Source organism: Anomaloglossus baeobatrachus, unplaced genomic scaffold (assembly GCF_048569485.1).
Source record: "Anomaloglossus baeobatrachus isolate aAnoBae1 unplaced genomic scaffold, aAnoBae1.hap1 Scaffold_3390, whole genome shotgun sequence".
Classification (NCBI taxonomy): domain Eukaryota; kingdom Metazoa; phylum Chordata; class Amphibia; order Anura; family Aromobatidae; genus Anomaloglossus; species Anomaloglossus baeobatrachus.
In genome coordinates this window covers 17,387-40,061 of record NW_027442763.1, presented here as the reverse complement: position 1 = coordinate 40,061, position 22,675 = coordinate 17,387, and the positions used below count along the sequence as shown (strand labels likewise).

General features: G+C 47.3%; 16 non-coding genes and 2 pseudogenes across 16 annotated transcripts; all 18 read left to right on the top strand.

The window, feature by feature from the left end:
- Nucleotides 1-594: 594 nt before the first annotated feature.
- On the top strand, nt 595-785 carry LOC142271779 (U2 spliceosomal RNA). The gene has a single exon (XR_012736775.1). It is a non-coding gene; the product is annotated as a U2 spliceosomal RNA (small nuclear RNA).
- Nucleotides 786-1,902: 1,117 nt separating this feature from the next.
- On the top strand, nt 1,903-2,093 carry LOC142271778 (U2 spliceosomal RNA). The gene has a single exon (XR_012736774.1). It is a non-coding gene; the product is annotated as a U2 spliceosomal RNA (small nuclear RNA).
- A 1,117-nt stretch (nt 2,094-3,210) lies between these two features.
- Nucleotides 3,211-3,401, top strand: LOC142271777 (U2 spliceosomal RNA). Its single transcript, XR_012736773.1, has one exon. It is a non-coding gene; the product is annotated as a U2 spliceosomal RNA (small nuclear RNA).
- A 1,117-nt stretch (nt 3,402-4,518) lies between these two features.
- LOC142271758 (U2 spliceosomal RNA) lies at nt 4,519-4,645 on the top strand (annotated as a pseudogene).
- A 688-nt stretch (nt 4,646-5,333) lies between these two features.
- LOC142271755 (U2 spliceosomal RNA) lies at nt 5,334-5,526 on the top strand. Its single transcript, XR_012736755.1, has one exon. It is a non-coding gene; the product is annotated as a U2 spliceosomal RNA (small nuclear RNA).
- A 1,117-nt stretch (nt 5,527-6,643) lies between these two features.
- Nucleotides 6,644-6,834, top strand: LOC142271776 (U2 spliceosomal RNA). The gene has a single exon (XR_012736772.1). It is a non-coding gene; the product is annotated as a U2 spliceosomal RNA (small nuclear RNA).
- Nucleotides 6,835-7,951: 1,117 nt separating this feature from the next.
- On the top strand, nt 7,952-8,142 carry LOC142271775 (U2 spliceosomal RNA). Its single transcript, XR_012736771.1, has one exon. It is a non-coding gene; the product is annotated as a U2 spliceosomal RNA (small nuclear RNA).
- Nucleotides 8,143-9,259: 1,117 nt separating this feature from the next.
- On the top strand, nt 9,260-9,450 carry LOC142271774 (U2 spliceosomal RNA). The gene has a single exon (XR_012736770.1). It is a non-coding gene; the product is annotated as a U2 spliceosomal RNA (small nuclear RNA).
- Nucleotides 9,451-10,567: 1,117 nt separating this feature from the next.
- Nucleotides 10,568-10,758, top strand: LOC142271773 (U2 spliceosomal RNA). The gene has a single exon (XR_012736769.1). It is a non-coding gene; the product is annotated as a U2 spliceosomal RNA (small nuclear RNA).
- Nucleotides 10,759-11,875: 1,117 nt separating this feature from the next.
- Nucleotides 11,876-12,066, top strand: LOC142271772 (U2 spliceosomal RNA). Its single transcript, XR_012736768.1, has one exon. It is a non-coding gene; the product is annotated as a U2 spliceosomal RNA (small nuclear RNA).
- A 1,117-nt stretch (nt 12,067-13,183) lies between these two features.
- On the top strand, nt 13,184-13,374 carry LOC142271769 (U2 spliceosomal RNA). The gene has a single exon (XR_012736766.1). It is a non-coding gene; the product is annotated as a U2 spliceosomal RNA (small nuclear RNA).
- Nucleotides 13,375-14,491: 1,117 nt separating this feature from the next.
- Nucleotides 14,492-14,682, top strand: LOC142271768 (U2 spliceosomal RNA). The gene has a single exon (XR_012736765.1). It is a non-coding gene; the product is annotated as a U2 spliceosomal RNA (small nuclear RNA).
- Nucleotides 14,683-15,799: 1,117 nt separating this feature from the next.
- Nucleotides 15,800-15,990, top strand: LOC142271767 (U2 spliceosomal RNA). The gene has a single exon (XR_012736764.1). It is a non-coding gene; the product is annotated as a U2 spliceosomal RNA (small nuclear RNA).
- A 1,117-nt stretch (nt 15,991-17,107) lies between these two features.
- Nucleotides 17,108-17,249, top strand: LOC142271759 (U2 spliceosomal RNA; annotated as a pseudogene).
- A 743-nt stretch (nt 17,250-17,992) lies between these two features.
- Nucleotides 17,993-18,185, top strand: LOC142271757 (U2 spliceosomal RNA). The gene has a single exon (XR_012736757.1). It is a non-coding gene; the product is annotated as a U2 spliceosomal RNA (small nuclear RNA).
- A 1,117-nt stretch (nt 18,186-19,302) lies between these two features.
- On the top strand, nt 19,303-19,493 carry LOC142271766 (U2 spliceosomal RNA). Its single transcript, XR_012736763.1, has one exon. It is a non-coding gene; the product is annotated as a U2 spliceosomal RNA (small nuclear RNA).
- A 1,117-nt stretch (nt 19,494-20,610) lies between these two features.
- Nucleotides 20,611-20,801, top strand: LOC142271765 (U2 spliceosomal RNA). The gene has a single exon (XR_012736762.1). It is a non-coding gene; the product is annotated as a U2 spliceosomal RNA (small nuclear RNA).
- Nucleotides 20,802-21,918: 1,117 nt separating this feature from the next.
- On the top strand, nt 21,919-22,109 carry LOC142271764 (U2 spliceosomal RNA). Its single transcript, XR_012736761.1, has one exon. It is a non-coding gene; the product is annotated as a U2 spliceosomal RNA (small nuclear RNA).
- The last annotated feature ends 566 nt before the right edge of the window (nt 22,110-22,675 follow it).

The window sequence follows — 22,675 nt, the reverse complement described above, 5'->3', positions numbered from 1 at the left end:
GAGACGGAACACTGGCGGCTTGTCACAATGCCCCCCGATGACATCACAATAGCGCTGCTGCCTAGAAAACAAGCTGCGCAGAAGAAGTTGTTCTTTGGGTGGGAGGGTGGGCTAGTGGAAGGAGGGGGCAATCTCTTTTTTTCCCGGGTGGTAGGGGGATGACAGGAGAAGGGAAGCGGGTGGTGAGAAAGGTACAGAGGGCAGGGTTTGGGGGCTGGGAAGGAAAGGGAAAAGATTAGGGTTTGGGGATGATGAAAGGGCTTTCTACGGGTAAGGATGGCAAAGGGTGGCAGTGACGGAAAGTCAGGCAACCTGTCCTGTCCGTCTTTTTGTATCGTGAATTGGAAAGACTGCAAGGGGGAGGGGAGTTGCTTGCGCCCTAAAGGAGGAGTTATTCAGATTCATTGCAGTGGGCGGCGGCTGCAAAACGCACCATTCTTCTTGTTTTTGCTCTGCAAAGCAGCCTTTTCAAGGGTTGGCTTGGGTGACAAAATGTCTTGTGTAGGCGTGGGTTTGTCTCCCTCTCGCTCTCTCTCCCTAAGATGTGTCCGGCATAGGCCAGGGTGCCACTCGAGGCCCAAACCAATTCTGGTTATCGCTTCTCGGCCTTTTGGCTAAGATCAAGTGTAGTATCTGTTCTTATCAGTTTAATATCTGATACGTCCCCTATCTGGGGACCATATATTAAATGGATTTTTAGAACAGGGAGATGGAAAAAGAGCTTGCTCTGTCCACTCCACGCATTGACCTGGTATTGCAGTACCTCCAGGAACGGTGCACCCCTTCTTAACCCAGTTTCCAAAAGCAGAACTCGATTCACCTGATTCATATTAGCCCGATTAGCGAATTGAAATGAATTTTTATCTAACACACTTTTTACTTGCTTTATTCATCCAAATAGCAAACTCATCACCACTCAACTTCACCAACTCTGCTATGTCCCGTGCAGTATCTTGTTGTCAGTCTAATCTAGATCATGTGTAATTGAATGGAATAGATCCCTTTTGGACAAAGTGGAGTCAGATGCTGCAGTGACCACAGGTGTGAGAGGATCTACAATTGGCATCTGGTGTTATCTCTCTGCTTCCACTCCAAATAAAGTTACCTGTTGTTACCTGAACGTCAAATACTAAGAATGGGCGGCCTATGAAAGAATTAGTACTTTCATTAAGTATACTAAACCGGCTAATTGGGAATAGACAAACTGTAAAAAGCCCTCTGAGAAAGCCCCTCTCTAACCTTTGTTAGTAAGCTTTTCTGTAGCCTGCCTGTTGATGTATTTTCGGTTTGAACAGTGCACAACATGAAGAGACGGAACACTGGCGGCTTGTCACAATGCCCCCCGATGACATCACAATAGCGCTGCTGCCTAGAAAACAAGCTGCGCAGAAGAAGTTGTTCTTTGGGTGGGAGGGTGGGCTAGTGGAAGGAGGGGGCAATCTCTTTTTTTCCCGGGTGGTAGGGGGATGACAGGAGAAGGGAAGCGGGTGGTGAGAAAGGTACAGAGGGCAGGGTTTGGGGGCTGGGAAGGAAAGGGAAAAGATTAGGGTTTGGGGATGATGAAAGGGCTTTCTACGGGTAAGGATGGCAAAGGGTGGCAGTGACGGAAAGTCAGGCAACCTGTCCTGTCCGTCTTTTTGTATCGTGAATTGGAAAGACTGCAAGGGGGAGGGGAGTTGCTTGCGCCCTAAAGGAGGAGTTATTCAGATTCATTGCAGTGGGCGGCGGCTGCAAAACGCACCATTCTTCTTGTTTTTGCTCTGCAAAGCAGCCTTTTCAAGGGTTGGCTTGGGTGACAAAATGTCTTGTGTAGGCGTGGGTTTGTCTCCCTCTCGCTCTCTCTCCCTAAGATGTGTCCGGCATAGGCCAGGGTGCCACTCGAGGCCCAAACCAATTCTGGTTATCGCTTCTCGGCCTTTTGGCTAAGATCAAGTGTAGTATCTGTTCTTATCAGTTTAATATCTGATACGTCCCCTATCTGGGGACCATATATTAAATGGATTTTTAGAACAGGGAGATGGAAAAAGAGCTTGCTCTGTCCACTCCACGCATTGACCTGGTATTGCAGTACCTCCAGGAACGGTGCACCCCTTCTTAACCCAGTTTCCAAAAGCAGAACTCGATTCACCTGATTCATATTAGCCCGATTAGCGAATTGAAATGAATTTTTATCTAACACACTTTTTACTTGCTTTATTCATCCAAATAGCAAACTCATCACCACTCAACTTCACCAACTCTGCTATGTCCCGTGCAGTATCTTGTTGTCAGTCTAATCTAGATCATGTGTAATTGAATGGAATAGATCCCTTTTGGACAAAGTGGAGTCAGATGCTGCAGTGACCACAGGTGTGAGAGGATCTACAATTGGCATCTGGTGTTATCTCTCTGCTTCCACTCCAAATAAAGTTACCTGTTGTTACCTGAACGTCAAATACTAAGAATGGGCGGCCTATGAAAGAATTAGTACTTTCATTAAGTATACTAAACCGGCTAATTGGGAATAGACAAACTGTAAAAAGCCCTCTGAGAAAGCCCCTCTCTAACCTTTGTTAGTAAGCTTTTCTGTAGCCTGCCTGTTGATGTATTTTCGGTTTGAACAGTGCACAACATGAAGAGACGGAACACTGGCGGCTTGTCACAATGCCCCCCGATGACATCACAATAGCGCTGCTGCCTAGAAAACAAGCTGCGCAGAAGAAGTTGTTCTTTGGGTGGGAGGGTGGGCTAGTGGAAGGAGGGGGCAATCTCTTTTTTTCCCGGGTGGTAGGGGGATGACAGGAGAAGGGAAGCGGGTGGTGAGAAAGGTACAGAGGGCAGGGTTTGGGGGCTGGGAAGGAAAGGGAAAAGATTAGGGTTTGGGGATGATGAAAGGGCTTTCTACGGGTAAGGATGGCAAAGGGTGGCAGTGACGGAAAGTCAGGCAACCTGTCCTGTCCGTCTTTTTGTATCGTGAATTGGAAAGACTGCAAGGGGGAGGGGAGTTGCTTGCGCCCTAAAGGAGGAGTTATTCAGATTCATTGCAGTGGGCGGCGGCTGCAAAACGCACCATTCTTCTTGTTTTTGCTCTGCAAAGCAGCCTTTTCAAGGGTTGGCTTGGGTGACAAAATGTCTTGTGTAGGCGTGGGTTTGTCTCCCTCTCGCTCTCTCTCCCTAAGATGTGTCCGGCATAGGCCAGGGTGCCACTCGAGGCCCAAACCAATTCTGGTTATCGCTTCTCGGCCTTTTGGCTAAGATCAAGTGTAGTATCTGTTCTTATCAGTTTAATATCTGATACGTCCCCTATCTGGGGACCATATATTAAATGGATTTTTAGAACAGGGAGATGGAAAAAGAGCTTGCTCTGTCCACTCCACGCATTGACCTGGTATTGCAGTACCTCCAGGAACGGTGCACCCCTTCTTAACCCAGTTTCCAAAAGCAGAACTCGATTCACCTGATTCATATTAGCCCGATTAGCGAATTGAAATGAATTTTTATCTAACACACTTTTTACTTGCTTTATTCATCCAAATAGCAAACTCATCACCACTCAACTTCACCAACTCTGCTATGTCCCGTGCAGTATCTTGTTGTCAGTCTAATCTAGATCATGTGTAATTGAATGGAATAGATCCCTTTTGGACAAAGTGGAGTCAGATGCTGCAGTGACCACAGGTGTGAGAGGATCTACAATTGGCATCTGGTGTTATCTCTCTGCTTCCACTCCAAATAAAGTTACCTGTTGTTACCTGAACGTCAAATACTAAGAATGGGCGGCCTATGAAAGAATTAGTACTTTCATTAAGTATACTAAACCGGCTAATTGGGAATAGACAAACTGTAAAAAGCCCTCTGAGAAAGCCCCTCTCTAACCTTTGTTAGTAAGCTTTTCTGTAGCCTGCCTGTTGATGTATTTTCGGTTTGAACAGTGCACAACATGAAGAGACGGAACACTGGCGGCTTGTCACAATGCCCCCCGATGACATCACAATAGCGCTGCTGCCTAGAAAACAAGCTGCGCAGAAGAAGTTGTTCTTTGGGTGGGAGGGTGGGCTAGTGGAAGGAGGGGGCAATCTCTTTTTTTCCCGGGTGGTAGGGGGATGACAGGAGAAGGGAAGCGGGTGGTGAGAAAGGTACAGAGGGCAGGGTTTGGGGGCTGGGAAGGAAAGGGAAAAGATTAGGGTTTGGGGATGATGAAAGGGCTTTCTACGGGTAAGGATGGCAAAGGGTGGCAGTGACGGAAAGTCAGGCAACCTGTCCTGTCCGTCTTTTTGTATCGTGAATTGGAAAGACTGCAAGGGGGAGGGGAGTTGCTTGCGCCCTAAAGGAGGAGTTATTCAGATTCATTGCAGTGGGCGGCGGCTGCAAAACGCACCATTCTTCTTGTTTTTGCTCTGCAAAGCAGCCTTTTCAAGGGTTGGCTTGGGTGACAAAATGTCTTGTGTAGGCGTGGGTTTGTCTCCCTCTCGCTCTCTCTCCCTAAGATGTGTCCGGCATAGGCCAGGGTGCCACTCGAGGCCCAAACCAATTCTGGTTATCGCTTCTCGGCCTTTTGGCTAAGATCAAGTGTAGTATCTGTGAGGCTCGGCAGATGCAATGCACACTGGAAGGTTGCGCTTGCTAGTACTCTTGATGTATAGTATATTCATCTAGAGGAAAACATGGCCCTACCAGGATCGAGGCTATTAGACTGAGTAAGTGTGGGGGCTATGGTGCAATGTGCCCCAGGACTGACGACCCTGGAGTGAGTCTGAGCTTGCTGGCTTGGGACCCCGGCGAGCCTTGGGCTCTGTAGCACACCGTACCTTGCCCTTTCATACTTTCTGAGCATATTGCTCTATCCCGGCCTTCTGGCTAGGAAGGGAAATTTTTATAATCATGGTCGGAGGTCCGTTCAGCTTTGGGCTGAGAAACCAACACCCGGTTGGAGGTCCGGGTCAGCTTCGGCTGAGAAACCAACACCCGGTTGGAGGTCTGGGTCAGCTTCGGCTGAGAAACCAACACCCGGTTGGAGGTCCGGGTCAGCTTCGGCTGAGAAACCAACACCCGGTTGGAGGTCCGGTTAGCCTTGGGCTGAGAAACCAACACCGGTTGACGGTCCGGGCAGTTTCGGCTGCGAAACCAACAACTAGTAGCTCTCTACTCCACTTGGGTAAGATGCCTGGGTGGACGCTGGGAGCAACGACAAGGCTCAACCAGGCTTCGGCTTGGGGGAGCACCGAAGATCCCTGACCCTTGCTGTGGCCTTCTGGCTCGGAGGGACGGGGTTGATTTTTGGGGACCCTCTCCTCACGGAGGGGTCCACACGAATCCTAGCCTTTGCACTGTTTTTGGTGTGACTTCGGTCATGCATTTTTTGCGGTGCTTTGGAAAGCTTCATTAAATCAAAAATCTGTTCTTATCAGTTTAATATCTGATACGTCCCCTATCTGGGGACCATATATTAAATGGATTTTTAGAACAGGGAGATGGAAAAAGAGCTTGCTCTGTCCACTCCACGCATTGACCTGGTATTGCAGTACCTCCAGGAACGGTGCACCCCTTCTTAACCCAGTTTCCAAAAGCAGAACTCGATTCACCTGATTCATATTAGCCCGATTAGCGAATTGAAATGAATTTTTATCTAACACACTTTTTACTTGCTTTATTCATCCAAATAGCAAACTCATCACCACTCAACTTCACCAACTCTGCTATGTCCCGTGCAGTATCTTGTTGTCAGTCTAATCTAGATCATGTGTAATTGAATGGAATAGATCCCTTTTGGACAAAGTGGAGTCAGATGCTGCAGTGACCACAGGTGTGAGAGGATCTACAATTGGCATCTGGTGTTATCTCTCTGCTTCCACTCCAAATAAAGTTACCTGTTGTTACCTGAACGTCAAATACTAAGAATGGGCGGCCTATGAAAGAATTAGTACTTTCATTAAGTATACTAAACCGGCTAATTGGGAATAGACAAACTGTAAAAAGCCCTCTGAGAAAGCCCCTCTCTAACCTTTGTTAGTAAGCTTTTCTGTAGCCTGCCTGTTGATGTATTTTCGGTTTGAACAGTGCACAACATGAAGAGACGGAACACTGGCGGCTTGTCACAATGCCCCCCGATGACATCACAATAGCGCTGCTGCCTAGAAAACAAGCTGCGCAGAAGAAGTTGTTCTTTGGGTGGGAGGGTGGGCTAGTGGAAGGAGGGGGCAATCTCTTTTTTTCCCGGGTGGTAGGGGGATGACAGGAGAAGGGAAGCGGGTGGTGAGAAAGGTACAGAGGGCAGGGTTTGGGGGCTGGGAAGGAAAGGGAAAAGATTAGGGTTTGGGGATGATGAAAGGGCTTTCTACGGGTAAGGATGGCAAAGGGTGGCAGTGACGGAAAGTCAGGCAACCTGTCCTGTCCGTCTTTTTGTATCGTGAATTGGAAAGACTGCAAGGGGGAGGGGAGTTGCTTGCGCCCTAAAGGAGGAGTTATTCAGATTCATTGCAGTGGGCGGCGGCTGCAAAACGCACCATTCTTCTTGTTTTTGCTCTGCAAAGCAGCCTTTTCAAGGGTTGGCTTGGGTGACAAAATGTCTTGTGTAGGCGTGGGTTTGTCTCCCTCTCGCTCTCTCTCCCTAAGATGTGTCCGGCATAGGCCAGGGTGCCACTCGAGGCCCAAACCAATTCTGGTTATCGCTTCTCGGCCTTTTGGCTAAGATCAAGTGTAGTATCTGTTCTTATCAGTTTAATATCTGATACGTCCCCTATCTGGGGACCATATATTAAATGGATTTTTAGAACAGGGAGATGGAAAAAGAGCTTGCTCTGTCCACTCCACGCATTGACCTGGTATTGCAGTACCTCCAGGAACGGTGCACCCCTTCTTAACCCAGTTTCCAAAAGCAGAACTCGATTCACCTGATTCATATTAGCCCGATTAGCGAATTGAAATGAATTTTTATCTAACACACTTTTTACTTGCTTTATTCATCCAAATAGCAAACTCATCACCACTCAACTTCACCAACTCTGCTATGTCCCGTGCAGTATCTTGTTGTCAGTCTAATCTAGATCATGTGTAATTGAATGGAATAGATCCCTTTTGGACAAAGTGGAGTCAGATGCTGCAGTGACCACAGGTGTGAGAGGATCTACAATTGGCATCTGGTGTTATCTCTCTGCTTCCACTCCAAATAAAGTTACCTGTTGTTACCTGAACGTCAAATACTAAGAATGGGCGGCCTATGAAAGAATTAGTACTTTCATTAAGTATACTAAACCGGCTAATTGGGAATAGACAAACTGTAAAAAGCCCTCTGAGAAAGCCCCTCTCTAACCTTTGTTAGTAAGCTTTTCTGTAGCCTGCCTGTTGATGTATTTTCGGTTTGAACAGTGCACAACATGAAGAGACGGAACACTGGCGGCTTGTCACAATGCCCCCCGATGACATCACAATAGCGCTGCTGCCTAGAAAACAAGCTGCGCAGAAGAAGTTGTTCTTTGGGTGGGAGGGTGGGCTAGTGGAAGGAGGGGGCAATCTCTTTTTTTCCCGGGTGGTAGGGGGATGACAGGAGAAGGGAAGCGGGTGGTGAGAAAGGTACAGAGGGCAGGGTTTGGGGGCTGGGAAGGAAAGGGAAAAGATTAGGGTTTGGGGATGATGAAAGGGCTTTCTACGGGTAAGGATGGCAAAGGGTGGCAGTGACGGAAAGTCAGGCAACCTGTCCTGTCCGTCTTTTTGTATCGTGAATTGGAAAGACTGCAAGGGGGAGGGGAGTTGCTTGCGCCCTAAAGGAGGAGTTATTCAGATTCATTGCAGTGGGCGGCGGCTGCAAAACGCACCATTCTTCTTGTTTTTGCTCTGCAAAGCAGCCTTTTCAAGGGTTGGCTTGGGTGACAAAATGTCTTGTGTAGGCGTGGGTTTGTCTCCCTCTCGCTCTCTCTCCCTAAGATGTGTCCGGCATAGGCCAGGGTGCCACTCGAGGCCCAAACCAATTCTGGTTATCGCTTCTCGGCCTTTTGGCTAAGATCAAGTGTAGTATCTGTTCTTATCAGTTTAATATCTGATACGTCCCCTATCTGGGGACCATATATTAAATGGATTTTTAGAACAGGGAGATGGAAAAAGAGCTTGCTCTGTCCACTCCACGCATTGACCTGGTATTGCAGTACCTCCAGGAACGGTGCACCCCTTCTTAACCCAGTTTCCAAAAGCAGAACTCGATTCACCTGATTCATATTAGCCCGATTAGCGAATTGAAATGAATTTTTATCTAACACACTTTTTACTTGCTTTATTCATCCAAATAGCAAACTCATCACCACTCAACTTCACCAACTCTGCTATGTCCCGTGCAGTATCTTGTTGTCAGTCTAATCTAGATCATGTGTAATTGAATGGAATAGATCCCTTTTGGACAAAGTGGAGTCAGATGCTGCAGTGACCACAGGTGTGAGAGGATCTACAATTGGCATCTGGTGTTATCTCTCTGCTTCCACTCCAAATAAAGTTACCTGTTGTTACCTGAACGTCAAATACTAAGAATGGGCGGCCTATGAAAGAATTAGTACTTTCATTAAGTATACTAAACCGGCTAATTGGGAATAGACAAACTGTAAAAAGCCCTCTGAGAAAGCCCCTCTCTAACCTTTGTTAGTAAGCTTTTCTGTAGCCTGCCTGTTGATGTATTTTCGGTTTGAACAGTGCACAACATGAAGAGACGGAACACTGGCGGCTTGTCACAATGCCCCCCGATGACATCACAATAGCGCTGCTGCCTAGAAAACAAGCTGCGCAGAAGAAGTTGTTCTTTGGGTGGGAGGGTGGGCTAGTGGAAGGAGGGGGCAATCTCTTTTTTTCCCGGGTGGTAGGGGGATGACAGGAGAAGGGAAGCGGGTGGTGAGAAAGGTACAGAGGGCAGGGTTTGGGGGCTGGGAAGGAAAGGGAAAAGATTAGGGTTTGGGGATGATGAAAGGGCTTTCTACGGGTAAGGATGGCAAAGGGTGGCAGTGACGGAAAGTCAGGCAACCTGTCCTGTCCGTCTTTTTGTATCGTGAATTGGAAAGACTGCAAGGGGGAGGGGAGTTGCTTGCGTCCTAAAGGAGGAGTTATTCAGATTCATTGCAGTGGGCGGCGGCTGCAAAACGCACCATTCTTCTTGTTTTTGCTCTGCAAAGCAGCCTTTTCAAGGGTTGGCTTGGGTGACAAAATGTCTTGTGTAGGCGTGGGTTTGTCTCCCTCTCGCTCTCTCTCCCTAAGATGTGTCCGGCATAGGCCAGGGTGCCACTCGAGGCCCAAACCAATTCTGGTTATCGCTTCTCGGCCTTTTGGCTAAGATCAAGTGTAGTATCTGTTCTTATCAGTTTAATATCTGATACGTCCCCTATCTGGGGACCATATATTAAATGGATTTTTAGAACAGGGAGATGGAAAAAGAGCTTGCTCTGTCCACTCCACGCATTGACCTGGTATTGCAGTACCTCCAGGAACGGTGCACCCCTTCTTAACCCAGTTTCCAAAAGCAGAACTCGATTCACCTGATTCATATTAGCCCGATTAGCGAATTGAAATGAATTTTTATCTAACACACTTTTTACTTGCTTTATTCATCCAAATAGCAAACTCATCACCACTCAACTTCACCAACTCTGCTATGTCCCGTGCAGTATCTTGTTGTCAGTCTAATCTAGATCATGTGTAATTGAATGGAATAGATCCCTTTTGGACAAAGTGGAGTCAGATGCTGCAGTGACCACAGGTGTGAGAGGATCTACAATTGGCATCTGGTGTTATCTCTCTGCTTCCACTCCAAATAAAGTTACCTGTTGTTACCTGAACGTCAAATACTAAGAATGGGCGGCCTATGAAAGAATTAGTACTTTCATTAAGTATACTAAACCGGCTAATTGGGAATAGACAAACTGTAAAAAGCCCTCTGAGAAAGCCCCTCTCTAACCTTTGTTAGTAAGCTTTTCTGTAGCCTGCCTGTTGATGTATTTTCGGTTTGAACAGTGCACAACATGAAGAGACGGAACACTGGCGGCTTGTCACAATGCCCCCCGATGACATCACAATAGCGCTGCTGCCTAGAAAACAAGCTGCGCAGAAGAAGTTGTTCTTTGGGTGGGAGGGTGGGCTAGTGGAAGGAGGGGGCAATCTCTTTTTTTCCCGGGTGGTAGGGGGATGACAGGAGAAGGGAAGCGGGTGGTGAGAAAGGTACAGAGGGCAGGGTTTGGGGGCTGGGAAGGAAAGGGAAAAGATTAGGGTTTGGGGATGATGAAAGGGCTTTCTACGGGTAAGGATGGCAAAGGGTGGCAGTGACGGAAAGTCAGGCAACCTGTCCTGTCCGTCTTTTTGTATCGTGAATTGGAAAGACTGCAAGGGGGAGGGGAGTTGCTTGCGCCCTAAAGGAGGAGTTATTCAGATTCATTGCAGTGGGCGGCGGCTGCAAAACGCACCATTCTTCTTGTTTTTGCTCTGCAAAGCAGCCTTTTCAAGGGTTGGCTTGGGTGACAAAATGTCTTGTGTAGGCGTGGGTTTGTCTCCCTCTCGCTCTCTCTCCCTAAGATGTGTCCGGCATAGGCCAGGGTGCCACTCGAGGCCCAAACCAATTCTGGTTATCGCTTCTCGGCCTTTTGGCTAAGATCAAGTGTAGTATCTGTTCTTATCAGTTTAATATCTGATACGTCCCCTATCTGGGGACCATATATTAAATGGATTTTTAGAACAGGGAGATGGAAAAAGAGCTTGCTCTGTCCACTCCACGCATTGACCTGGTATTGCAGTACCTCCAGGAACGGTGCACCCCTTCTTAACCCAGTTTCCAAAAGCAGAACTCGATTCACCTGATTCATATTAGCCCGATTAGCGAATTGAAATGAATTTTTATCTAACACACTTTTTACTTGCTTTATTCATCCAAATAGCAAACTCATCACCACTCAACTTCACCAACTCTGCTATGTCCCGTGCAGTATCTTGTTGTCAGTCTAATCTAGATCATGTGTAATTGAATGGAATAGATCCCTTTTGGACAAAGTGGAGTCAGATGCTGCAGTGACCACAGGTGTGAGAGGATCTACAATTGGCATCTGGTGTTATCTCTCTGCTTCCACTCCAAATAAAGTTACCTGTTGTTACCTGAACGTCAAATACTAAGAATGGGCGGCCTATGAAAGAATTAGTACTTTCATTAAGTATACTAAACCGGCTAATTGGGAATAGACAAACTGTAAAAAGCCCTCTGAGAAAGCCCCTCTCTAACCTTTGTTAGTAAGCTTTTCTGTAGCCTGCCTGTTGATGTATTTTCGGTTTGAACAGTGCACAACATGAAGAGACGGAACACTGGCGGCTTGTCACAATGCCCCCCGATGACATCACAATAGCGCTGCTGCCTAGAAAACAAGCTGCGCAGAAGAAGTTGTTCTTTGGGTGGGAGGGTGGGCTAGTGGAAGGAGGGGGCAATCTCTTTTTTTCCCGGGTGGTAGGGGGATGACAGGAGAAGGGAAGCGGGTGGTGAGAAAGGTACAGAGGGCAGGGTTTGGGGGCTGGGAAGGAAAGGGAAAAGATTAGGGTTTGGGGATGATGAAAGGGCTTTCTACGGGTAAGGATGGCAAAGGGTGGCAGTGACGGAAAGTCAGGCAACCTGTCCTGTCCGTCTTTTTGTATCGTGAATTGGAAAGACTGCAAGGGGGAGGGGAGTTGCTTGCGCCCTAAAGGAGGAGTTATTCAGATTCATTGCAGTGGGCGGCGGCTGCAAAACGCACCATTCTTCTTGTTTTTGCTCTGCAAAGCAGCCTTTTCAAGGGTTGGCTTGGGTGACAAAATGTCTTGTGTAGGCGTGGGTTTGTCTCCCTCTCGCTCTCTCTCCCTAAGATGTGTCCGGCATAGGCCAGGGTGCCACTCGAGGCCCAAACCAATTCTGGTTATCGCTTCTCGGCCTTTTGGCTAAGATCAAGTGTAGTATCTGTTCTTATCAGTTTAATATCTGATACGTCCCCTATCTGGGGACCATATATTAAATGGATTTTTAGAACAGGGAGATGGAAAAAGAGCTTGCTCTGTCCACTCCACGCATTGACCTGGTATTGCAGTACCTCCAGGAACGGTGCACCCCTTCTTAACCCAGTTTCCAAAAGCAGAACTCGATTCACCTGATTCATATTAGCCCGATTAGCGAATTGAAATGAATTTTTATCTAACACACTTTTTACTTGCTTTATTCATCCAAATAGCAAACTCATCACCACTCAACTTCACCAACTCTGCTATGTCCCGTGCAGTATCTTGTTGTCAGTCTAATCTAGATCATGTGTAATTGAATGGAATAGATCCCTTTTGGACAAAGTGGAGTCAAATGCTGCAGTGACCACAGGTGTGAGAGGATCTACAATTGGCATCTGGTGTTATCTCTCTGCTTCCACTCCAAATAAAGTTACCTGTTGTTACCTGAACGTCAAATACTAAGAATGGGCGGCCTATGAAAGAATTAGTACTTTCATTAAGTATACTAAACCGGCTAATTGGGAATAGACAAACTGTAAAAAGCCCTCTGAGAAAGCCCCTCTCTAACCTTTGTTAGTAAGCTTTTCTGTAGCCTGCCTGTTGATGTATTTTCGGTTTGAACAGTGCACAACATGAAGAGACGGAACACTGGCGGCTTGTCACAATGCCCCCCGATGACATCACAATAGCGCTGCTGCCTAGAAAACAAGCTGCGCAGAAGAAGTTGTTCTTTGGGTGGGAGGGTGGGCTAGTGGAAGGAGGGGGCAATCTCTTTTTTTCCCGGGTGGTAGGGGGATGACAGGAGAAGGGAAGCGGGTGGTGAGAAAGGTACAGAGGGCAGGGTTTGGGGGCTGGGAAGGAAAGGGAAAAGATTAGGGTTTGGGGATGATGAAAGGGCTTTCTACGGGTAAGGATGGCAAAGGGTGGCAGTGACGGAAAGTCAGGCAACCTGTCCTGTCCGTCTTTTTGTATCGTGAATTGGAAAGACTGCAAGGGGGAGGGGAGTTGCTTGCGCCCTAAAGGAGGAGTTATTCAGATTCATTGCAGTGGGCGGCGGCTGCAAAACGCACCATTCTTCTTGTTTTTGCTCTGCAAAGCAGCCTTTTCAAGGGTTGGCTTGGGTGACAAAATGTCTTGTGTAGGCGTGGGTTTGTCTCCCTCTCGCTCTCTCTCCCTAAGATGTGTCCGGCATAGGCCAGGGTGCCACTCGAGGCCCAAACCAATTCTGGTTATCGCTTCTCGGCCTTTTGGCTAAGATCAAGTGTAGTATCTGTTCTTATCAGTTTAATATCTGATACGTCCCCTATCTGGGGACCATATATTAAATGGATTTTTAGAACAGGGAGATGGAAAAAGAGCTTGCTCTGTCCACTCCACGCATTGACCTGGTATTGCAGTACCTCCAGGAACGGTGCACCCCTTCTTAACCCAGTTTCCAAAAGCAGAACTCGATTCACCTGATTCATATTAGCCCGATTAGCGAATTGAAATGAATTTTTATCTAACACACTTTTTACTTGCTTTATTCATCCAAATAGCAAACTCATCACCACTCAACTTCACCAACTCTGCTATGTCCCGTGCAGTATCTTGTTGTCAGTCTAATCTAGATCATGTGTAATTGAATGGAATAGATCCCTTTTGGACAAAGTGGAGTCAGATGCTGCAGTGACCACAGGTGTGAGAGGATCTACAATTGGCATCTGGTGTTATCTCTCTGCTTCCACTCCAAATAAAGTTACCTGTTGTTACCTGAACGTCAAATACTAAGAATGGGCGGCCTATGAAAGAATTAGTACTTTCATTAAGTATACTAAACCGGCTAATTGGGAATAGACAAACTGTAAAAAGCCCTCTGAGAAAGCCCCTCTCTAACCTTTGTTAGTAAGCTTTTCTGTAGCCTGCCTGTTGATGTATTTTCGGTTTGAACAGTGCACAACATGAAGAGACGGAACACTGGCGGCTTGTCACAATGCCCCCCGATGACATCACAATAGCGCTGCTGCCTAGAAAACAAGCTGCGCAGAAGAAGTTGTTCTTTGGGTGGGAGGGTGGGCTAGTGGAAGGAGGGGGCAATCTCTTTTTTTCCCGGGTGGTAGGGGGATGACAGGAGAAGGGAAGCGGGTGGTGAGAAAGGTACAGAGGGCAGGGTTTGGGGGCTGGGAAGGAAAGGGAAAAGATTAGGGTTTGGGGATGATGAAAGGGCTTTCTACGGGTAAGGATGGCAAAGGGTGGCAGTGACGGAAAGTCAGGCAACCTGTCCTGTCCGTCTTTTTGTATCGTGAATTGGAAAGACTGCAAGGGGGAGGGGAGTTGCTTGCGCCCTAAAGGAGGAGTTATTCAGATTCATTGCAGTGGGCGGCGGCTGCAAAACGCACCATTCTTCTTGTTTTTGCTCTGCAAAGCAGCCTTTTCAAGGGTTGGCTTGGGTGACAAAATGTCTTGTGTAGGCGTGGGTTTGTCTCCCTCTCGCTCTCTCTCCCTAAGATGTGTCCGGCATAGGCCAGGGTGCCACTCGAGGCCCAAACCAATTCTGGTTATCGCTTCTCGGCCTTTTGGCTAAGATCAAGTGTAGTATCTGTTCTTATCAGTTTAATATCTGATACGTCCCCTATCTGGGGACCATATATTAAATGGATTTTTAGAACAGGGAGATGGAAAAAGAGCTTGCTCTGTCCACTCCACGCATTGACCTGGTATTGCAGTACCTCCAGGAACGGTGCACCCCTTCTTAACCCAGTTTCCAAAAGCAGAACTCGATTCACCTGATTCATATTAGCCCGATTAGCGAATTGAAATGAATTTTTATCTAACACACTTTTTACTTGCTTTATTCATCCAAATAGCAAACTCATCACCACTCAACTTCACCAACTCTGCTATGTCCCGTGCAGTATCTTGTTGTCAGTCTAATCTAGATCATGTGTAATTGAATGGAATAGATCCCTTTTGGACAAAGTGGAGTCAGATGCTGCAGTGACCACAGGTGTGAGAGGATCTACAATTGGCATCTGGTGTTATCTCTCTGCTTCCACTCCAAATAAAGTTACCTGTTGTTACCTGAACGTCAAATACTAAGAATGGGCGGCCTATGAAAGAATTAGTACTTTCATTAAGTATACTAAACCGGCTAATTGGGAATAGACAAACTGTAAAAAGCCCTCTGAGAAAGCCCCTCTCTAACCTTTGTTAGTAAGCTTTTCTGTAGCCTGCCTGTTGATGTATTTTCGGTTTGAACAGTGCACAACATGAAGAGACGGAACACTGGCGGCTTGTCACAATGCCCCCCGATGACATCACAATAGCGCTGCTGCCTAGAAAACAAGCTGCGCAGAAGAAGTTGTTCTTTGGGTGGGAGGGTGGGCTAGTGGAAGGAGGGGGCAATCTCTTTTTTTCCCGGGTGGTAGGGGGATGACAGGAGAAGGGAAGCGGGTGGTGAGAAAGGTACAGAGGGCAGGGTTTGGGGGCTGGGAAGGAAAGGGAAAAGATTAGGGTTTGGGGATGATGAAAGGGCTTTCTACGGGTAAGGATGGCAAAGGGTGGCAGTGACGGAAAGTCAGGCAACCTGTCCTGTCCGTCTTTTTGTATCGTGAATTGGAAAGACTGCAAGGGGGAGGGGAGTTGCTTGCGCCCTAAAGGAGGAGTTATTCAGATTCATTGCAGTGGGCGGCGGCTGCAAAACGCACCATTCTTCTTGTTTTTGCTCTGCAAAGCAGCCTTTTCAAGGGTTGGCTTGGGTGACAAAATGTCTTGTGTAGGCGTGGGTTTGTCTCCCTCTCGCTCTCTCTCCCTAAGATGTGTCCGGCATAGGCCAGGGTGCCACTCGAGGCCCAAACCAATTCTGGTTATCGCTTCTCGGCCTTTTGGCTAAGATCAAGTGTAGTATCTGTTCTTATCAGTTTAATATCTGATACGTCCCCTATCTGGGGACCATATATTAAATGGATTTTTAGAACAGGGAGATGGAAAAAGAGCTTGCTCTGTCCACTCCACGCATTGACCTGGTATTGCAGTACCTCCAGGAACGGTGCACCCCTTCTTAACCCAGTTTCCAAAAGCAGAACTCGATTCACCTGATTCATATTAGCCCGATTAGCGAATTGAAATGAATTTTTATCTAACACACTTTTTACTTGCTTTATTCATCCAAATAGCAAACTCATCACCACTCAACTTCACCAACTCTGCTATGTCCCGTGCAGTATCTTGTTGTCAGTCTAATCTAGATCATGTGTAATTGAATGGAATAGATCCCTTTTGGACAAAGTGGAGTCAGATGCTGCAGTGACCACAGGTGTGAGAGGATCTACAATTGGCATCTGGTGTTATCTCTCTGCTTCCACTCCAAATAAAGTTACCTGTTGTTACCTGAACGTCAAATACTAAGAATGGGCGGCCTATGAAAGAATTAGTACTTTCATTAAGTATACTAAACCGGCTAATTGGGAATAGACAAACTGTAAAAAGCCCTCTGAGAAAGCCCCTCTCTAACCTTTGTTAGTAAGCTTTTCTGTAGCCTGCCTGTTGATGTATTTTCGGTTTGAACAGTGCACAACATGAAGAGACGGAACACTGGCGGCTTGTCACAATGCCCCCCGATGACATCACAATAGCGCTGCTGCCTAGAAAACAAGCTGCGCAGAAGAAGTTGTTCTTTGGGTGGGAGGGTGGGCTAGTGGAAGGAGGGGGCAATCTCTTTTTTTCCCGGGTGGTAGGGGGATGACAGGAGAAGGGAAGCGGGTGGTGAGAAAGGTACAGAGGGCAGGGTTTGGGGGCTGGGAAGGAAAGGGAAAAGATTAGGGTTTGGGGATGATGAAAGGGCTTTCTACGGGTAAGGATGGCAAAGGGTGGCAGTGACGGAAAGTCAGGCAACCTGTCCTGTCCGTCTTTTTGTATCGTGAATTGGAAAGACTGCAAGGGGGAGGGGAGTTGCTTGCGCCCTAAAGGAGGAGTTATTCAGATTCATTGCAGTGGGCGGCGGCTGCAAAACGCACCATTCTTCTTGTTTTTGCTCTGCAAAGCAGCCTTTTCAAGGGTTGGCTTGGGTGACAAAATGTCTTGTGTAGGCGTGGGTTTGTCTCCCTCTCGCTCTCTCTCCCTAAGATGTGTCCGGCATAGGCCAGGGTGCCACTCGAGGCCCAAACCAATTCTGGTTATCGCTTCTCGGCCTTTTGGCTAAGATCAAGTGTAGTATCGTTCGAAAAGGTGGTTTAAGGCTCCGGCCACCTTAGTACAATGATGCAATGCACACTGGAAGGTTGCGCTTGTTAGTACTTTGGGAGGATAGTATATCCATCTAGAGGAAACCATGGCCCTACCAGGATCGAGGCTATTAGACTGAGTAAGTGTGGGGGCTATGGTGCAATGTGCCCCAGGATTGACGACCCTGGAGTGAGTCTGAGCTTGCTGGCTTGGGACCCCGGCGAGCCTTGGGCTCTGTAGCACACCGTACCTTGCCTTTTCATACTTTCTGAGCATATTGCTCTATCCCGGCCTTCTGGCTAGGAAGGGAAATTTTTATAATCATGGTCGGAGGTCCGTTCAGCTTTGGGCTGAGAAACCAACACCCGGTTGGAGGTCTGGGTCAGCTTTGGCTGAGAAACCAACACCCGGTTGGAGGTCCGGGTCAGCTTCGGCTGAGAAACCAACACCCGGTTGGAGGTCCGGGTCAGCTTCGGCTGAGAAACCAACACCCGGTTGGAGGTCCGGGTCAGCTTCGGCTGAGAAACCAACACCCGGTTGGAGGTCCGGTTAGCCTTGGGCTGAGAAACCAACTCCGGTTGACGGTCCGGGCAGTTTCGGCTGCGAAACCAACAACTAGTAGCTCTCTACTCCACTTGGGTAAGATGCCTGGGTGGACGCTGGGAGCAACGACAAGGCTCAACCAGGCTTCGGCATGGGGGAGCACCGAAGATCCCTGACCCTTGCTGTGGCCTTCTGGCTCGGAGGGACGGGGTTGATTTTTGGGGACCCTCTCCTCACGGAGGGGTCCACACGAATCCTAGCCTTTGCACTGTTTTTGGTGTGACTTTGGTCATGCATTTTTTGCGGTGCTTTGGAAAGCTTCATTAAATCAAAAATCTGTTCTTATCAGTTTAATATCTGATACGTCCCCTATCTGGGGACCATATATTAAATGGATTTTTAGAACAGGGAGATGGAAAAAGAGCTTGCTCTGTCCACTCCACGCATTCACCTGGTATTGCAGTACCTCCAGGAACGGTGCACCCCTTCTTAACCCAGTTTCCAAAAGCAGAACTCGATTCACCTGATTCATATTAGCCCGATTAGCGAATTGAAATGAATTTTTATCTAACACACTTTTTACTTGCTTTATTCATCCAAATAGCAAACTCATCACCACTCAACTTCACCAACTCTGCTATGTCCCGTGCAGTATCTTGTTGTCAGTCTAATCTAGATCATGTGTAATTGAATGGAATAGATCCCTTTTGGACAAAGTGGAGTCAGATGCTGCAGTGACCACAGGTGTGAGAGGATCTACAATTGGCATCTGGTGTTATCTCTCTGCTTCCACTCCAAATAAAGTTACCTGTTGTTACCTGAACGTCAAATACTAAGAATGGGCGGCCTATGAAAGAATTAGTACTTTCATTAAGTATACTAAACCGGCTAATTGGGAATAGACAAACTGTAAAAAGCCCTCTGAGAAAGCCCCTCTCTAACCTTTGTTAGTAAGCTTTTCTGTAGCCTGCCTGTTGATGTATTTTCGGTTTGAACAGTGCACAACATGAAGAGACGGAACACTGGCGGCTTGTCACAATGCCCCCCGATGACATCACAATAGCGCTGCTGCCTAGAAAACAAGCTGCGCAGAAGAAGTTGTTCTTTGGGTGGGAGGGTGGGCTAGTGGAAGGAGGGGGCAATCTCTTTTTTTCCCGGGTGGTAGGGGGATGACAGGAGAAGGGAAGCGGGTGGTGAGAAAGGTACAGAGGGCAGGGTTTGGGGGCTGGGAAGGAAAGGGAAAAGATTAGGGTTTGGGGATGATGAAAGGGCTTTCTACGGGTAAGGATGGCAAAGGGTGGCAGTGACGGAAAGTCAGGCAACCTGTCCTGTCCGTCTTTTTGTATCGTGAATTGGAAAGACTGCAAGGGGGAGGGGAGTTGCTTGCGCCCTAAAGGAGGAGTTATTCAGATTCATTGCAGTGGGCGGCGGCTGCAAAACGCACCATTCTTCTTGTTTTTGCTCTGCAAAGCAGCCTTTTCAAGGGTTGGCTTGGGTGACAAAATGTCTTGTGTAGGCGTGGGTTTGTCTCCCTCTCGCTCTCTCTCCCTAAGATGTGTCCGGCATAGGCCAGGGTGCCACTCGAGGCCCAAACCAATTCTGGTTATCGCTTCTCGGCCTTTTGGCTAAGATCAAGTGTAGTATCTGTTCTTATCAGTTTAATATCTGATACGTCCCCTATCTGGGGACCATATATTAAATGGATTTTTAGAACAGGGAGATGGAAAAAGAGCTTGCTCTGTCCACTCCACGCATTGACCTGGTATTGCAGTACCTCCAGGAACGGTGCACCCCTTCTTAACCCAGTTTCCAAAAGCAGAACTCGATTCACCTGATTCATATTAGCCCGATTAGCGAATTGAAATGAATTTTTATCTAACACACTTTTTACTTGCTTTATTCATCCAAATAGCAAACTCATCACCACTCAACTTCACCAACTCTGCTATGTCCCGTGCAGTATCTTGTTGTCAGTCTAATCTAGATCATGTGTAATTGAATGGAATAGATCCCTTTTGGACAAAGTGGAGTCAGATGCTGCAGTGACCACAGGTGTGAGAGGATCTACAATTGGCATCTGGTGTTATCTCTCTGCTTCCACTCCAAATAAAGTTACCTGTTGTTACCTGAACGTCAAATACTAAGAATGGGCGGCCTATGAAAGAATTAGTACTTTCATTAAGTATACTAAACCGGCTAATTGGGAATAGACAAACTGTAAAAAGCCCTCTGAGAAAGCCCCTCTCTAACCTTTGTTAGTAAGCTTTTCTGTAGCCTGCCTGTTGATGTATTTTCGGTTTGAACAGTGCACAACATGAAGAGACGGAACACTGGCGGCTTGTCACAATGCCCCCCGATGACATCACAATAGCGCTGCTGCCTAGAAAACAAGCTGCGCAGAAGAAGTTGTTCTTTGGGTGGGAGGGTGGGCTAGTGGAAGGAGGGGGCAATCTCTTTTTTTCCCGGGTGGTAGGGGGATGACAGGAGAAGGGAAGCGGGTGGTGAGAAAGGTACAGAGGGCAGGGTTTGGGGGCTGGGAAGGAAAGGGAAAAGATTAGGGTTTGGGGATGATGAAAGGGCTTTCTACGGGTAAGGATGGCAAAGGGTGGCAGTGACGGAAAGTCAGGCAACCTGTCCTGTCCGTCTTTTTGTATCGTGAATTGGAAAGACTGCAAGGGGGAGGGGAGTTGCTTGCGCCCTAAAGGAGGAGTTATTCAGATTCATTGCAGTGGGCGGCGGCTGCAAAACGCACCATTCTTCTTGTTTTTGCTCTGCAAAGCAGCCTTTTCAAGGGTTGGCTTGGGTGACAAAATGTCTTGTGTAGGCGTGGGTTTGTCTCCCTCTCGCTCTCTCTCCCTAAGATGTGTCCGGCATAGGCCAGGGTGCCACTCGAGGCCCAAACCAATTCTGGTTATCGCTTCTCGGCCTTTTGGCTAAGATCAAGTGTAGTATCTGTTCTTATCAGTTTAATATCTGATACGTCCCCTATCTGGGGACCATATATTAAATGGATTTTTAGAACAGGGAGATGGAAAAAGAGCTTGCTCTGTCCACTCCACGCATTGACCTGGTATTGCAGTACCTCCAGGAACGGTGCACCCCTTCTTAACCCAGTTTCCAAAAGCAGAACTCGATTCACCTGATTCATATTAGCCCGATTAGCGAATTGAAATGAATTTTTATCTAACACACTTTTTACTTGCTTTATTCATCCAAATAGCAAACTCATCACCACTCAACTTCACCAACTCTGCTATGTCCCGTGCAGTATCTTGTTGTCAGTCTAATCTAGATCATGTGTAATTGAATGGAATAGATCCCTTTTGGACAAAGTGGAGTCAGATGCTGCAGTGACCACAGGTGTGAGAGGATCTACAATTGGCATCTGGTGTTATCTCTCTGCTTCCACTCCAAATAAAGTTACCTGTTGTTACCTGAACGTCAAATACTAAGAATGGGCGGCCTATGAAAGAATTAGTACTTTCATTAAGTATACTAAACCGGCTAATTGGGAATAGACAAACTGTAAAAAGCCCTCTGAGAAAGCCCCTCTCTAACCTTTGTTAGTAAGCTTTTCTGTAGCCTGCCTGTTGATGTATTTTCGGTTTGAACAGTGCACAACATGAAGAGACGGAACACTGGCGGCTTGTCACAATGCCCCCCGATGACATCACAATAGCGCTGCTGCCTAGAAAACAAGCTGCGCAGAAGAAGTTGTTCTTTGGGTGGGAGGGTGGGCTAGTGGAAGGAGGGGGCAATCTCTTTTTTTCCCGGGTGGTAGGGGGATGACAGGAGAAGGGAAGCGGGTGGTGAGAAAGGTACAGAGGGCAGGGTTTGGGGGCTGGGAAGGAAAGGGAAAAGATTAGGGTTTGGGGATGATGAAAGGGCTTTCTACGGGTAAGGATGGCAAAGGGTGGCAGTGACGGAAAGTCAGGCAACCTGTCCTGTCCGTCTTTTTGTATCGTGAATTGGAAAGACTGCAAGGGGGAGGGGAGTTGCTTGCGCCCTAAAGGAGGAGTTATTCAGATTCATTGCAGTGGGCGGCGGCTGCAAAACGCACCATTCTTCTTGTTTTTGCTCTGCAAAGCAGCCTTTTCAAGGGTTGGCTTGGGTGACAAAATGTCTTGTGTAGGCGTGGGTTTGTCTCCCTCTCGCTCTCTCTCCCTAAGATGTGTCCGGCATAGGCCAGGGTGCCACTCGAGGCCCAAACCAATTCTGGTTATCGCTTCTCGGCCTTTTGGCTAAGATCAAGTGTAGTATCTGTTCTTATCAGTTTAATATCTGATACGTCCCCTATCTGGGGACCATATATTAAATGGATTTTTAGAACAGGGAGATGGAAAAAGAGCTTGCTCTGTCCACTCCACGCATTGACCTGGTATTGCAGTACCTCCAGGAACGGTGCACCCCTTCTTAACCCAGTTTCCAAAAGCAGAACTCGATTCACCTGATTCATATTAGCCCGATTAGCGAATTGAAATTAATTTTTATCTAACACACTTTTTACTTGCTTTATTCATCCAAATAGCAAACTCATCACCACTCAACTTCACCAACTCTGCTATGTCCCGTGCAGTATCTTGTTGTCAGTCTAATCTAGATCATGTGTAATTGAATGGAATAGATCCCTTTTGGACAAAGTGGAGTCAGATGCTGCAGTGACCACAGGTGTGAGAGGATCTACAATTGGCATCTGGTGTTATCTCTCTGCTTCCACTCCAAATAAAGTTACCTGTTGTTACCTGAACGTCAAATACTAAGAATGGGCGGCCTATGAAAGAATTAGTACTTTCATTAAGTATACTAAACCGGCTAATTGGGAATAGACAAACTGTAAAAAGCCCTCTGAGAAAGCCCCTCTCTAACCTTTGTTAGTAAGCTTTTCTGTAGCCTGCCTGTTGATGTATTTTCGGTTTGAACAGTGCACAACATGAAGAGACGGAACACTGGCGGCTTGTCACAATGCCCCCCGATGACA